Below are 15198 nucleotides of genomic sequence, written 5' to 3'. Positions count from 1 at the left end.
TATGACTTCATATGTATGTGTGTGTATCCATATATGTATATGTTATGTGTTTTTAATGTGTGAATCTGTTTGTGTGTGTATATATATATATATATATATATATATATTTAGAGAGTGAGAAAGGTAGAGAGCAATGATGTATAGGTATAGAGGTATATAGATATGGTGGGGATGTATGCATGTCCTGGATGTCGTTGCTTTTAAACCTTTCAATGGAGAGTTGAAACTGTATGTGGGTGTCTACATACACACACACCCACATATGCATGTGTATTCAAGTGCACGCACACACATGTCTGTTTCCTAGTTGGTCAGCTGAGAGGGCCTAGACACAGTTGGTACTCCAGCAGCAGAAACATAACTGGCATCAAGATCTTGGTTTCTAAATACCATTCTCCACTAAAAAGAAACAGCATTCCTTGGAGAAATAGCTGATTCTAGGTTGGATGATAAGCCTAGATAAGCCTGGAATCTCTTATGCCAGAAAGTAAGGAATTGTTCAAAGAATGACGAGAACATGTCAAAAGAAGACAGGGCTAGCTTGAAGGGTTCCTACTGGCCAAGTCTGGGACAGTTGGAATATGAAAATAAGTGATAGTAGTGGATTATCACCCTTTGAATGAGGTAAGAACTCGTGATCTTTAATATAAAAAGTACAAAAATGAATAAGAAAACTCAGGGGGAGGGATAAATTAGGAGTTTGGGATTAATATATACGCACTACTATATACAAAACAGATAAACAGCAAGGTCCTACTATATATAGCTTAGGGAACTATAGTCAATATCTTATAATAAACTTTAATGGAAAAGAATATATGTATAACTAAATCACTTTGCTGTACACCAGAAACTAAGACAACATTGTAAATCAACTATACTTCAGTTAAAAAAAAATAAGAGGGGACTTCCCTGGTGGTCCAGTGGTTAGGACTCTGTGCTCTCACTGCCCAGGGCCCGGGTTTGATCCCTGGTCGGGGAACTAACATCCCACAAGCTGCATGGTGAGGCCAAAAAAAAAAAAAAAAGAAGAAAATTACCGTTTGGCAGCCATCATGGTAATAACTGATTAGGCAAGAATCATCCAATGGATGCTAATATTCGTGGGTAAAAGTTTGATAAGTAACAAGATATTTATATAACCTCAAAATAGCTTCCCACAAAATGCTTATTAATTACAAAGGAAAAAAAATAGCTTTATAGAGGAGAAACTTGTCAGATACCACCTTTAACAATCGATCGAAGTTAACATCACCAGAGATGGGACAGGTAGACAAATGTGCCTCTTAGTAAAATGCAGTGAGAACATGGCTATATTTCCATGATGTTCCTGCCCAAAATGCATAACTGGAATCTAATTATAAGGAACAGTGAAAATGCAGGCCATGGACTTGGAAAAGATAATTGCATCACATATATTTGACAAAGGATTGGTATCCAGAATATAAAAATATCTATAAATCAATAAGAAAAGAACTGAGAACTTAATAGGAAGTGGATGAAAGTCTTGAACAGGCATTTCACAAAAAAGAAAGTCTAGATGACTAGCAAACATATGAAAAGAGAGGCTCTTCCTTATTAGTAATCAGAAATGCAAGTTGAAATCAGGAAATACCATTGCATACCTACCACATTTGCAAAAGATTAATTTGACATATCTGGTGATGCCAAGAATATCCATAAATGGGAATCCTTATACACTGCTAGTGGGAGTATTAGTTCATACAACTACTTTGGAAAATGCTTTATCATTATATACCAAAATTTAAGATACATATTCTCTGTGATCTGTCAGTTCTTCTCTCTATATATTCTAGATAAATACATATAATATGCAGGATATGTCTACAAGAATGTTCAGAGCAGCATTTGTGTTTGTTTCTTAGAGCAGCATTGCTTTTAATAATATGCAAACAGTCCAGGAACATTAGAATGGATACATTGTGGTACATACAAGGGGATATTAATAAGTAATGAAAATGAATGAATCACAGCTATATGTGTCATGAATTAACCTCTGACCAAATGTTCATGAAAAGAGCAAGATAAAAGAATACATGCAGTATGATTTCACGTACACAAAGTTCAGAGGGCCGGCAAAACTAAACCATGTTATTTAGGCATGCATGCAGAAGTAGAAAAACTACAAAGAAAAGCAAGGGAGTGATTTCCCAAAAAAGTCAGGGCAGTGCTACTTTGCTTGTGGGAGAGAAATGTCCTTTTGAAGGGACACACGGTCTTTTGGGTTGCTGGAAATAGTGTCTTCTTTTTTTAAGTGGTGGTTATGCACACGTTCATTTTAGTTTATTCTTTGTGGTGTCTGTTTTATGTACACCTCTAGCTTTAAAAAAAAATCGACTTAATGGAGTTTTGTGAGGGAGTGGATATAGATGTATTTTGTTGTTTTATTTTTTTGTTTGCTATGTTTAATGAGAATCTCAACCCTTCTTTGTAAATTAAAAAATACAAAAACAAAAACTTACCATCCACCTCTCCCTGTCCTCTGGCGAAATGTAAACTTCATGTGGTAGAGAGAGACCTGCCTCTTTTCCATCACATTCTGCCCTGTGTGCCTGGTCCACGCTAACTGCTCAGTAGACGTTTGTTGACTTGAATCCCCACAGTCATCCCGCTGTGAATATTTGTTGAGACTTAAATGGTACAAGGAACAAATTACCTTAAGCAATGGGGAATTATGAGAATACAGAAGAGGAGTAGAAGACTGTGAGGGAAAACTGTGGCCTGCCATATCAGTAAACAAAGGATGCTGTAGTAAACAAAGGATGCTGCATCCCCCCACCCCCACCCCGTGAGCCCTGAAGGAGCACAGGACAGAGGTGAATGGGCTGCCTGCTGTCAAGCTGTCAGCTGCTGCAGCCACCCCAAAGGTGCACCCTGAGGAGACTCAGGATGGGGAAGAATACTGGTCCTAGATAGCTAAGGTGCATATCAAAGCAATGATTTCAATGAGCCCAGACTCTTGCATCTTCCCATACGAAGAAAAATGCTAAATTCATTCACTTGAGATGTCTGGTTTTCTTTGGTTAACAGTAATCTTGTGTTGCGACTACGTGGTCTTTGTTGCAAAACTCCTATATATCCTGGCTTCTCCCTTACCTCTTCAGTGCTCTGAAGTCCCTCAGAACTACCTGAGAGGCTGCCTCCTGGCCTTGAAGTCCTCAGAAAGTCTGCCAAATAAAATATAATTCTCAACGTTTAGGCTGTGTAATTTTTTTCAGTCGACAAGACAACTCTTCCAAGAATCTTCTAACACAAGTCGTACGTAGTACAACTGGGCCTCAGATATCAGGAACTTGGTCGGCTCGGGGGACTGGTTACTCTGTCTGTGTTGGACTGTGTGGCTGTCATAATATCTCAACCTCTCCCTGTGTTGGATCCATTAAAACTGGCTTGCATGAGGACCGCAGGGACCGCCCTGGCCTCTGTGTACATAAAGCCTGTACATAAAGTCCTTTTGGCTTTACTGCCTATTACTACCTGCTACATTTCTTGGTATTTCCTTGAATATCCAGAAAGTGGAATCTGACCCAGCTCACCTTTTTTTAAGCCAGGCCACATCATGGGTTGCTGGCCAGCCTGTAGCTTTTTTTTTTTTTTTTTTAACATCTTTATTGGGGTATAATTGCTTTACAATGGTGTGTTAGTTTCTGTTTTATAACAAAGTGAATCAGTTATACATATACATATGTTCCCATATCTCTTCCCTCTTGTGTCTCCCTCCCTCCCACCCTCCCTATCCCACCCCTCCAGGTGGTCACAAAGCACTGAGCTGATATCCCTGTGCTATGCGGCTGCTTCCCACTAGCTATCTACCTTACGTTTGGTAGTGTATATATGTCTATGCCTCTCTCTCGCTTTGTCACAGCTCACCCTTCCCCCTCCCCATATCCTCAAGTCCGTTCTCCAGTAGGTCTGTGCCTTTATTCCTGTCTTACCCCTAGGTTCTTTTGGTATTAAATTCTTGGCCTTTGGAATCAGGTGTCACCCTGGTCCAATCAGTTGTATGCGGTGAGTGTTGGTCACGTTGTCTGCCCAGGCTGTGGGTGGGGCAGTTTCACTTAGAAACGTCTGCGAGTCTGATGGACAATACGCTTGACGTGATAACTATAATTTTTCTATTATGGGATGTTTAGGTTGTTTCCTTTTTTTTTTTTTATTACTTTAAATAATGCTGCAGTAAACATCTCGGTACTAGTTGTAATGTTTGTTTGCACATCTGAATGTTTTCTCAGGATAGAGTCCTAGAAATAGACATAATGAATCAAAGTACTTAAATCTCTTTGCAGTCTTTTAATTCATATTACCAAATTGCCTTCCAGAAAAGTCACATGTTTTTATACCGCAATAGTGTATGAGAGTGACAGGTGCACCATACTCTTGCTCATTGCTTTTTGCTGTTCATTCTCCAAAGCTGAAAAAAGTACATTCGGCTATTTAGTGCTCCAAAAGCCTTTCTCTAGTACATATTCTGGGTCCCACGGGATCACAGATGACTACTTTAGTAACTGTAACTTTATTATACATATTTTTTTTTGCCAGCTTTCTATCCTAGTATCCTCATTGCTGCTGCTCTAATATCATGGACAATTCCATATTTTCCTTGAAGCCCTGCTCTGAATATCCCCAGTCTTCGTACCAGTTTCGGTTCTAGTCAGGGCAAGGGACAGATGAACTGAAGTAAAAACAAGGTTTATTTCAGTATACACAATGAATCATCAAGGAAGGGCACCTGAGCTTCAGCGTGATTAGAACTAAAAAGCTGGTAGAATAAACCGCGTTTTCTTAGAGATTTTGCATACATGTTTTCTTGTGAGTTCTTTCTTATTTTCGGATATCTGATCCATTTGCTTCTCAAACTGGTGATTTCAGTTTCAAATTGCACATGGTTCTTAATGGCTGCCTTATCCCTGAATATGTATGACTTTTCAGCTCAACTCTCCCTGCTAACTCTGGGTTTTCTGGTTTAAATTCCCCAGAATAGACTTCGGCATAGCTCATCTTTTTCAGCTATTAGCAACTGGTCATTATTCTGGACCCATCCTTGCCTCCTGTCAGCTTTGAGTAGGGGAAAGAGTCACAAGATGTAAAACATTTAGCTGGGGTTCTATGTAAAATAGTGTACACTGGATTATTTAATCTTTTTATCAAGACTTTTTGAAGCAAATTTGTGTACACTTAACAGAATCACAGTTTAGAAGTTGAAAGGGGTCTCAGAAGTGATCTAGTCACAATCTTTCGTTTGACTGATTAAGGAATTATCTGTAGAGAGACTGTGATTTGCCCATTGTTGTAGTCAGTGTTAGCACCTCTAGATTCTCAAGAATGTACTCTTTCCATCATACTGCAGGATTGGAAGTTTAATTACAATTTAATAGTTTAATCATATTATTTGGGAAATATTTTTTTGAACACTGTCAGGACCATCTCCCTCAAAATATCAACATTTAGATTAAATGATTTTCTGGAAATGGCCAGTAGTTAACAAAATAATTGAAAGTTGTCATAAACATTACATATTAATATTGCTACATAATATACTATTAACTTTAAAATCCTTTCAGATGGAAAATGTATTAATAACAAATTAAGGAACAAGATATTAGGTACTTATTTTCTCTATTTCTAATAATTTAATGTCCAAAAAAGCTCATTTTATTTCTTTAGACGTAGCAGTTTTAAAAAGTAGTATCTTACTTCAGTATTCTCTATGAGGCAAATTATTTTATACTGTAAGCTTTAGAGAACAACTTTGAGGCTGAAAGGTGACTCTTAGTTTTTATACCTGCTGGCCAGTCCATGGGGCTTATTGTTACCAGTATTACTACGATTTCCTTTATACATTTTTGATAATTAATACTTTGAATGGTTTATTCTTAGCACTGACATAAAATAGTTATTTATAAGAGAAGATAATTTTTGGGTCTTATTTCCAGACCTACCTTTTAATGAGAATGCAGGTAAGTGGAAGATAGAGCTGGTTTTGTAATGGTTAATTAGAATTAATTAATTAATTATGGCATATTTTTCTTTTCAAGGTCTCATTTTCCTTTCAGATGGTACTAGTATCAGTAAATTAAAAAAACATATGTTTGTTCTTGGTTCAAGGGTATAGAAATAGGCTTAGTTTGGACTACAGGTGTCTGTTTCTTTTTATCTTAGTATTTAGAAGTTTTTTTATAGGTCCATCTTGTTAGTAAATTATCAAAATTGGCTAGCTTTTGACTAATGTTAAAAATAGTTCTTGTTTAAATTTAACGTTTTAATTTTAATTAGAGAAAGTTCTACTTTCAGATCACTTGCTTCTCTGGGGTTGTTAGGGAGAAATTAAAACAAAAATCATTTTGTCTCTTACCCCTTAATCACAAATATGTAGTATTTTCTTCTCTTCCTTTTTTTCTGGCCATAAATTTTTGTTTTTACATGCTATTAATCTTTGTCTTATGTATCACTTAGCATACTGCTTGCAGCTTTGCTTTCTTCTACTGTTACTTATAAGTAGCCTGCTAATTTTGCATTTCCTGGTGTGGGTTGTTTCTAAGAGGAACAGTCCCTTTGGTTACCACACAAGAAGTCATAGTAGATTATTTCCAGTGTTGCTTCACACATCATTGGCTTAGTCTGAGCTTTTTGCATAATATTTAGTTTTTGTTTGTTTTGTTTATTTTAATATATAGTTTCTTTCTCATTTATTTTGCTCATTCAGCATTGTTGAATGAACTTCAAACTGTTGGAATGATTGAATCATCTCAGTAAAATGTGTTCTTACTAGTGTGGAAGGAAGAGCTTCTTTTCAAATACTACCCTCTCGCCCTTTTCTAACTCTAGTTTAGACTTGTATCTGAATGACAGGAGGCTTATTTATTTTGGGGGGTGGTGGTAGGCAGTAACTGATAATGGTAAGGGTTTGACTTTAGGTGTAGAAACTTATAGGAAGACAGGTGAGGCTGATTGAATATATTGCTGATAATAAGTACTCATAGGGACTTCCCTGGTTGTCCAGTGGGTAAGACTCTGTGCTCCCAATGTAGGGGGCCAGGGTTTGATACCTGGTCGGGGAACTGGATCCCACATGCATGCCACCACTAAGATCCCGCATGCTGCAACTAAGACCCAGCGCAGCCAAAAAAAAAAAAAAAGTACTCATTTTGTAGACTTAAATTTCATTTTGAGAACTCTCATTAAGTCCAGAATGTGTATTTTTTATGCATAAGTCTATGGTTTCCTGGTAAGCCATAAATTAGGTTTTAAAATAGTCAGTGGCTTCTTATGATCTATTTATAAAATTTTAAAAATTGGAATTGTGTATTATATTAATGTACTATCTCAATTAAGAAAATGTTTTCTTTGATATGTTTGCACCTTCATATGTCTTAAGCTCAGGTATTTTGTTAAAAAAAAAAAAAGAATTCGTTAGCTACGTATGACAAAGGATAAGTTCTATGAAGAGCTCTTATAAATCACTGAGAACAACAGTACTAAAGACCTAGTTAAGAAATGGACCAGTGGGAGTTCCCTGGCAGTCCAGTGCTTAGGACTCCCCACTTCCACTGTCAGGGGCCCAGGTTCTATCCCTGGTCGGGGAACTAAGATCTCACAAGCTGCGCTGTGTGGCAAAAAAAAAAAACCCAGAAAAATAAATGGACCAGTAACAGGAATAGTCAGTTTGAAGAGAAAGAAATACAAATGGCTGATAAATATATGAAAAGATGTTCCTAATAAAAATACAAATTAAAACAAGTAGATGCCAGGTTTTGTTGGATTAGAAAGATTAAAACATAATGATCAGGATTAGTGATGAAGTGGACAAACAGGTACTTTTTTATATCTGGGGAGTATGATTTTTTTGAAGGGCGGTCTGCTTTAGTTTTTTTTTTTTTTTTTTTTTTTTTTTTTATCGTACGCGGGCCTCTCACTGTTGTGGCCTCTCCCGTTGAGGCTCCGGACGCGCAGGCTCAGTGGACATGGCTCACAGGCCCAGCCGCTCCGCGGCATGTGGGATCTTCCGGGACCGGGGCACAAACCCGTGTCCCCTGCATCGGCAGGCGGGCTCTCAACCACTGCGCCACCAGGGAAGCCCTGCTTTAGTTATTAATTCTAATCACTGACGCAGCAAATAATGTCTTAGAATTTATTTTATGGGTATATTTCTATACATATGCATAGTATCATTTACATGAAGATGTTCATTGAAACATTTTTTGCAATAGTAAAAGACTGGAAACAACCTAAATTAATTATGGCAAAGCCACAAAATGGAATACTGTGCAACTATTAAGAAGAATGAAGTAATTCCTTCTGTGGGATTTGGAAAGTTTTCAAGATATATTGTTAAGTAAGTGGACAAGAAGTTGCAGAATTGTGTATAGCATAATCCCTTTATGTTAAAAAGAAAGATTTATATGTAGATACACTTGTATGTACACTAAACATTTCAGGAAGAGTTCATAGGTAACTGTTAAGTGATTCCTCCTTGGCTATGAGTGGGGACGGTCAAGGCTAAGAAGGTGACTTAATTTTCCTATATAGTTTTAAAATTTAGTACATGTGTTATTCTCTCTATAAAAAAGAATATTTTGTCATTGAAAGCATAAAACACTTTAAGTGGTTTATTTAGCTTTAATGGATAAGTACTATTTGAAAGTTCTAGCTTAATAAGGGATCCATTCAGCATTCAATAAGGAAACTTATTTATCCATTTTAGAAGTTAATTTTTAATTCTGTGAGTATCATAAGCAGTTAGGGTTTTAACTAGGTGACTAAAATGAAGAGAGGGAAAGGATGTTTTCTTGAGAAATTTTTGTTAATCTGTGCGTTGTTTTCTTGGTTGTAAAATTTTTTCATAGGTCAACACTGACCTCTTAAGGCTATTTCCTGAAGGTGACTTGGTACAACCAAGTAATCATGAAAGCCCAGACAACCCTGTATTCTCTTTAGTTTTTTGTTTGTTTATAGAGCAGAAATCACAGCAGAAATGAAGAATATAAATGAATTTATGTAATTAACCAAGAAGATGAACAAAAATTTAAGCACTAGAAAACAATATGATAGAAGTTGGTCATCACTGAAGTGTATAAAACAGTGTAAAAAGATCTAAATTTGCATGCCAGTATGTGTTTGCCTTGTGACTTAGGACTTTGATTAAATCATATGAACTTCCATTTCTTTATATTAAAGTGGGATTAATAACCAACTTCTAGGTTAACTGCAGCCTTGAAGGAAAGACTAGGAATGTGGAATGCATAGTACAGTCCTTGTACCCAGCAGGCTTTCAATAAATGGCACCTCTTTCTTGTAATTATTTTTCTAGCTTTTACTAACATGTGCCTTATATTTATATGAATGAAAACTCTCAGGGGGAGGCGGGAGTTTAACAGTAGCACTCTTGGTAGAGTATTCTTGTTAAATCAGACTATAACACCTTGTTAAGTTAGTGAAACCTTTCAACAGGCTTAGTACCTCTTGATTCATCAGTGCTATTCTTTTTAAAATTTAGACACATCTGTCAACAGTTGTCACTGATCTCAAACTTTGACCCTGTAACTCCCAGGTTGTTAAAGCATCCAACTACTCCATAGAAAATGCCAGTATAATGTATTCATACTCTGTATTCTTATAGGAAAGGTCATGTTTGTGTAAGATTTATTTCTCAGCCATAAAAAGAAAAGAAATTGAGTTATTTGTAATGAGGTGGATCGACCTAGAGTCTGTCACACAGAGTGAAGTAAGTCAGAAAGAGAAAAACAAATACCGTATGCTAACACATATATATGGAATCTCAAAAAAAAAGGCTCTGATGAACCTAGGGGCAAGACAGGAATAAAAACTCAGATGTAGAGAATGGACTTGAGGACATGGGGAGGGGGAAGGGTAAGCTGGGATGAAGTGACAGAGTAGCATATATACACTACCAAATGTAAAATAGATAGCTAGTGGGAAGCAGCTACATAGCATAGGGAGATCGACTTGGTGCTTTGTGACCACCTAGGGGAGTGGGATAGGGAGGGTGGGAGGGAGATGCAAGAGGGAGGGGATATGGGGATATATGTATAGCTGATTAACTTTGTTATACAGCAGAAACTAACACAACATTGTAAAGCAGTTATACTCCAACAAAGATGTTTAAAAAAATAGGAAGAATAAATTTTTAAAAACTGGGAATTCCATGGTGGTCCAGTGGTTAGGACTCGGCACTTTCACTGCTCAGGGCCTGGGTTCAGTCCCTGGTAGGGAAACTAAGATCCCATAAGCTGCAAGGCGTGGCCCCCCCCAAAAAAAATTTTCTTTACTTTACACTTTAATTTATCTAAGACTTAAGGGAAATCTGAGAAATTAGAACAGTGTTTGAGATATGAGTATTACTTATTTGAAATACTACATTATGAAAATAATGTAGTCAAGGCAATTAGTATATATTAAACTGAGGTTAGAGAAGACTGAGTGTGTTATGCCTATTCAGCTACACTTAATCATTGTTCAGAATGACATTGAACCCTCTAGAGAAGGCAACAGTATTTTTATTATTGTCACGATGGTGTGTTAATTCAGAGGATTTTATGGCTTTAGAAAATGATACTTAAATTTTTTTCAAGTGTAACATTTTAATAAGGTAAAAGAAGAAGGTCACTTGTTTTTCAGCCTCAGCTAATTGACAGGGCTCTCCTAATGATATTTTGGATCTCACAAATAAAAACATAGAATCTTGGTAATAACAAATACTCAGGTTTTTAGCTCCCATATAATAATTTTGGGATAACACACTTTGTCTCAGGAAGAGATTCTTTAAGGCATAAACTAATGAAATCTATGGACCCAGTGAAAACCAGCACATTCACATGGTTTTAAATATAATTTCCAGGATTTCAGAGACCTCCTGAAACCATCTATGATTCACACCCACTAGACTCAAGTTGAAAACTTCAATCAGGTTGGAAATTTAGTTTCAGTGCTCAAAGTAGAGACTAGTTTTCTCTTTCCTGACAGGATGGATTCAGTCTCCAAAAGTAAGGTTAAAACAAGTGAGGGTTAGAGCATGTCTTTGCCTTTAGAACTTGTGCTACACAATTATCTCTTAGTTATAAACTGTCAGCTAGTTATTAATTCTTCATCATAAGGACAGTTCAGTCCTTCCATAAAAGAAACTCCCACGTGAAGAGAAGGAAAGGATGTTTTTCTAAGATTCTTAGAAAAAGAATCTTGCGTTTGGGCCAATACCATATCCTTGACTTTGAGAAATATTTTATATACATCAGTACTGTTATTAGTGCAGGACACTGGTGTGTGGTGCTATGGCATAGGGGTGGTTCTCCCAGGAACCCAAGGGAAGAACTTGGTTAAGGGGTTCCATTTGTTCCAGAAAGGGCTTAGTGCCCTTTTTCCTGCTTCCCTCTAGTGATCCTGTAGCTTCTCTACCACATGTGGAATAGTTAGTTTATACTCAGCCGAGTCAGAGATGTTTATTTACCTAGTACAAAGAAGCCCATATCTTGTACTCTCTGGGATCATTTTAGTATTTGCTTGTAGTCTCAGTGAGCGCCTGCTTTTCCTTCTGCACTATAAACTTTTCCTCTGGTAAAACTGAATTCTGAAAAAGAGGAATGAAACAAATTGCTTTTGACCTGAAATGGAAAGAATGGAAATCTCTTGAGTAATTATAGATTTTGTATAAACCTTCTCAGCTGCTGGGCTTTACTCTGAGCTAGATGCTGTGGGAAATTATACTTGGGATTACAAATATGAACATGGGCCTTTTAGTGCTTATAAGACATCTTAGTGGAGTTGGGGTGATGCACTGGAAAGAGCAGGAGCTTTACTATGAAGCAAATGAATCCTCACTCTGTGAACTTGGGCGAGTTACTTATCCTTTCTGGACCTCAGTTTCTCCACCTTTACAAGGAGGCCTGTGAAGATATGATATTCATAAAGACCCTAGCAGACTGCCTGATCATAGAAGGGTATTCAATAAATGGTAAATTATTAAGGAAGGCTTTGATAGATTCTCTTCTGGTAGGTCTTCTAAATCCATGATGCTGTTAGACTGGAAAATAAGCCAAAATAGCTTTCTTTTTCTTTGTATAGCTACCATCATAAACTTGGCTAAATTATTAGCTTATATCAACTGTCTGAACTCCATGTTCTTTGGCCAAGTTTCCAGGTACATAGACGAGCCAGAAATTAGGAAGATTTTGAATCATTTATTTGTTATACAGATATCTGTATCTGTTGAGGGCTGTGCACATGCTGGGTGCTAGGACTACAGTGGTAAACAAGAACATGGTCCTTGCTCTGATGGACCTCTCAGTGTAGTAGGAACCAGACAAACAAACACACATGTATATAAATCATTAAAATCTTATGCGCCTTCAGTTATAGAATGCATGTGATTCAGTACTGACTGATTATGAGTCCCCTGTTCTCGCACACTTGGGGTTATGTGTATTTTAGACTCTTTAGAGAAAGGTGAAGAATAATAATATTCAACTTCTGTACTTTTCCAGCTCTTTGTGTGCAGTAGTTTATGGGGTTCCGTTCTAGCCATGACCATGGATATTATATAAAAGAGTAGGTATTGCCTAGGTGTGGTTCCACAGGACGCTAGTGCCACACATGATTGTTCTGTTATGATGGTAATTACTAGTTTGATAAGGGATTTGAGACCATTTTAGACCAGTGGTCTCTAAACTTTTGGTAACTGCATAGTATTCTACTCGATGGATATTCAGTAACTTATTTAACCACTTCCCTACTGATAGATGGTATGATTATTTTCAGTTTTTGCTGCTTAAAATAATGAGGCAGTGAATATCCTTCTCTATGTATTTTGGCAAGCTTTGCTAGTATGCTTATAGGAAAATAGGGACTTGTCAATCAAAGGGTATATTGTATTTAAAATTTTGATAGATATTGCCAAATTCTTTTATCCATGACGATCCTGATTTAGTAAGTCTGGGGTGGGACCACTCAGTTTGTATTTTTAACAAGTTCCCTAGGTGATTTTTGAGGCAGCCAGGTTTGAGAACTATTGCATTTCAGAAAAATGGCAAGATTCTCTACTTCTAAGGAGCATGGTACATGTCCTCTGGCAAAGGTCAGGCAATTATGGCTATCTAGGGAGGAGTAAAAATCCTCTTCAGTGACTGAGCAGTAAGAGCCTATGTCTAGAGCAGCTGTTGCTGGGGATGGCCCATCTTTAGAGAAGCAAGTGTGCTAATACTTATCTGAAATATTTTATGTCTCTTTGACATGTAATGTAGGGGAAAAGAACATAAGAATTGTAAGGACCTGAGTTTGAACATTTTCCACTTACTAACTGTATAATCTTGGGCAAATAAATGAACTTGAATCTTTCTTTATATAATGATAATGATACTCTCTTCCTCTCAGGTTTGTTGCAGAGATGAAAGGGGGAGTGATTTAATGTTTATTTAGTTATTTTTTTGCTGCTTTGGGTCTTCGTCACTGCGCACGGGCTTTTCTGTAGTTATGGCGAGCGGAGGCTACTCTTGGTTGCGGTGTGCGGGTTTCTCACTGCGGTGGGTTCTCTTGTTGCAGAGCACGGGCTCTAGGCGCATGGGCTTCAGTAGTTGCAGCACGTGTGCTTCAGTAGTTGCGGTGCATGAGCTCAGTAGTTGTGGCTCGCAGGCTCAGTAGTTGTGGTGCACGGGCTTAGTTGCCCCGCGGCATGTGGGATCTTCCCGGACCAGGGCTCGAACCCGGGTCCCCTGCATAGGCAGGCAGATTCTTAACCACTGCGCCACCAGGGAAGTCCCGATTTAATATTCATTGAGTACCTTTTGTCTTTGCTGGTAACTTATAGATATCTCTCTCATGGCAGTTTGTCATTTAGTTGTGATTGGTGATTCACTTGGTTGTCTCCCCAATAGACTCACTGGGACCACATCTTGTGTTTTTGTATTCCCAGTTGCTAGCCCAGACTTGGGACATCATGCACTGTTTTGAGTCTTTAATGAGTAACGTGTGCTAAGCACTATGGAAATAGATTTTCTGTCCTAAGAAATAAGTATTATTTCTTCCATTCTACCACAAGGAACTGCTCAGAGAGCTTAAGTAACTTGCTTAAGATCCTGTAGTACTGCAGAACCAACACTGAAAACCCTATGTGTGGTGATTCCAAACTAGGTAAAGTTTTGCTCTTACCATGAATCTGCTTTGCTGAGATGATGCTATAAAGTACTTTGGAAATTGTGAAATGTTTAAGCGTAAGATTATTTTTGTTATTTTAATAATGTAAGTGTAAAGGTTAGCATGGTGACACAAACATTTCTTCTACCTATACTCAGGATTCCCATTCAGTTTACCTTTCTTGAATGCATAGCATAGCAAATCTGCTTTGTCTATGAGAGTATAAGTGGTTATTTCCTCCTGGGAGTGATTTTTTCCCCCATAGTTCCTTTGTTTAAAATTCCGTCTTTGTTTTTCATTTGGGGAGCTTTCTGGTATATGCAAACACATGAGTTGAAGATAGTTTATAGTAGTTAGAGCAGGATTTTGGCAACACTGGAAGTTTCAGTGACCAGTAGAAGTAGTGTCTGTCTTCCTCTCTGGTCTTTATCTTCAGTTCCCTCTTTCATTACCAGCCATATGTGGACCTCACTGGCTTAGCTGTCATCACATGTCAGCCCTGGCTACTGGATATCTGTATTTTGTAGGACATGATCATATTGCTTAAGGCTGTAGAAATAGTGGGAAAAAAATATCACCTCATAAACTTTATGTTGCTTTTTGTGGGGCTTTTTCCTTTGAGAATTACATTGTTAGGTTGTTTTAAATATTTAATCATAAGTTGAGTTTGGAAGAAAAAGAAAAATGTCCCCACCCTCTGGCCCTTATGTCATCATAAAATTCACAAAGTTGCAAAACAGGAATAGCATACACCAAGAAGAAGTGTGGCAATAGGAAGAAATATGCAGTTTTGCTCATTATAGTTCTTTTGAACAAGGGAATTTTCCAGGAACTTGACTTTGTGTTTTATTTTATTTTCCAGACCAAATACTTGTCACATTTTATATAAATCAGTTAATTTTTTTATTTTGTTTAGCGTGTGTGTGTGTCTAACCACTTTGGATTGGTGTCCTCTCTCTGTCTCTCTGTCTTTCTGTCCTGCCTGGTAAGGTTGAGGGGAGGGGGCAGGCAGGCTGGCTTCATCATGGATTCACTTCG

At 37.5% G+C, this 15198-nt stretch overlaps 1 protein-coding gene across 1 annotated transcript in view; it reads left to right on the top strand.

The window, feature by feature from the left end:
* Window positions 1-15198, top strand: part of DMXL2 (Dmx like 2) — a 162944-nt gene that overhangs the window by 19392 nt on the left and 128354 nt on the right. The window lies entirely within an intron of this gene.

This window comes from Monodon monoceros, unplaced genomic scaffold (assembly GCF_005190385.1).
Source record: "Monodon monoceros isolate NGI ecotype Baffin Bay Population unplaced genomic scaffold, NGI_Narwhal_1 Super_Scaffold_21, whole genome shotgun sequence".
Taxonomy (NCBI): Eukaryota; Metazoa; Chordata; class Mammalia; order Artiodactyla; family Monodontidae; genus Monodon; species Monodon monoceros.
This window is presented reverse-complemented; position numbering and strand designations above follow the sequence as displayed.